Here is a 1846-nt window from a genome sequence, read left to right on the forward strand (position 1 = left end):
TAGCACTTTGTACATTTGTAGCACTGTAATGAGGGTTGAAGCTATTTGCATATAAAACTGTCTCTACACTGTGAGCTCCTTAGGGGAGGGTGTTGTTCTTAGTAATCGTCATGGTCCTAGCCCTAAGCATAGTGCCTAAAACATAATGGACCCTTAATGAATTTGCACAGACATACAAATAGCCAATAGGTATATGAAAAGGTGCTCAATATTAATAATCACAGAAGTATAAATTTAAATCAGAATGAGATTTCACTTCATATTTGTTTGGATGCTTACTATCTAAGAGTTAGGAGATAAATGTTAGAGAGGATGTAGAGAAAATAATTCTTATATACTGTTGGTGAGAATGTAAATTGATAGTTATTATGTAAACAATATGTGTCCATCAACTGATGAACCCCCCCATACACACTGGAATATGCAGCCATGAAAAAGAAGGAAATCCTGTCATTTCCAACATGGATGAATCTGGAGAGTGATACGCTAAGTGAAATAAGCTAGACAGAGAAAGACAAATAATGATGGTATTACTTACATGTAAAATCTAAAACACAAAATTCACAGAGACAGGGACTAGCATTGTGGTTGCCAGGATGCCAGAGGCTGGGAGGGGACAGGAAATGGGGTGATGTAGGTCAAAGGATATAAACTTTCAGTTATAAGAATAATAAGTTCTGAGGATCCCATGTGCAGCATGATGACTATAATTAATAACATGGTATTTATTGTATAGTTGCAAGTTGCCAAGAGTAGATCTTAAACATCTCACCATACTCACACACCTATATACACACACGTTAACCATGTGAGATGAAGATGTTAATTATCTTAATCTTGGTAATCTCTCCATAAATTATATTAATATCAAATCATTGTTTATATACTTTATATGTATAAAATTATATTTGTCAAAGATATAACTAAATAAATAAATACATTTCCATGGAGTGGTTGGCTTGATGAATAATTAATCTTCAATTGGTTTGTCATTTTTTCACACATTCAACATTAAACAACAGTGTGGGAGCCCTGGCCAGTTGGCTCAGTAGTAGAGTGTCGGCCTGTTGTGTGGAAGTCCCAGGTTCAATTCCTGGTCAGGGCACAAAGGAGAAGTGCTCATCTGCTTCTACACTCTTCCCCCTCTCTTTTCTCTCTGTCTCTCTCTTCCTCTCCCACAGTCAAGGCTTCAATGGAGCAAAGTTGGCCCTGGCGCTGATGACAGCTCCATGGCCTCCACCTCAGGTACTAGAATGGCTCCAGCCACAAAGGAGCAATGCTCCAGATGGGCAGAGTATCACCTTCTGGTGGGCATGCTGGGTGGATCTCGGTCTGGTGCATGCAGGGGTCTGTCTGACTTCTAACTTTTGGGGGAAAAAATTAAACAACAGTGTGGGGATGAAACACAAAGTAGCGAATGATGGTGTATTAGAGACATAGCCTAAGGGTCTCCATGGAAGAATTCTACCAGGGGAATCAGCTGCATTTCCTGGTGTTCCATTTTGCTTTTTTCAACACTGTTGTTTGATCCTGTTGACATTGTTGACACACTCAAGGATACTTTTAGAGTTGATTAATTAAGGAGGGTCTGTTCTCTTTTTAAGTTCAACATTGTCTCTAAGCATTTAGTGGACTAGTCTGTACAGTTTTCTTTCCCTCAGCAGCTGGTTGGGAAATTTTTCTTTCAAAGGAGAAATCTAAGGCCTGTCAGTGGGGCAGTTATGCTGGGGTGATTGTTTTGCAAGGCAAGGATTAAAGACATTTAGTCATTTGGACATAATTTATTTTTCTTCTGTCATTTCAGTGTAGGAGTCAATAAAGGCATCTTAGTCTTCTTAATACATTG

The 1846-nt window shown here is 38.8% G+C and overlaps 1 non-coding gene across 1 annotated transcript; it reads left to right on the forward strand.

Annotated features, from left to right (window-relative positions):
* The first annotated feature begins 1029 nt into the window (after nucleotides 1-1029).
* TRNAN-GUU (transfer RNA asparagine (anticodon GUU)) lies at nucleotides 1030-1105 on the forward strand. The gene has a single exon. It is a non-coding gene; the product is annotated as a tRNA-Asn (tRNA).
* Nucleotides 1106-1846: the final 741 nt, after the last annotated feature.

The sequence above is a fragment of the Saccopteryx leptura genome, chromosome 3 (assembly GCF_036850995.1).
Source record: "Saccopteryx leptura isolate mSacLep1 chromosome 3, mSacLep1_pri_phased_curated, whole genome shotgun sequence".
NCBI classification, from domain to species: Eukaryota; Metazoa; Chordata; class Mammalia; order Chiroptera; family Emballonuridae; genus Saccopteryx; species Saccopteryx leptura.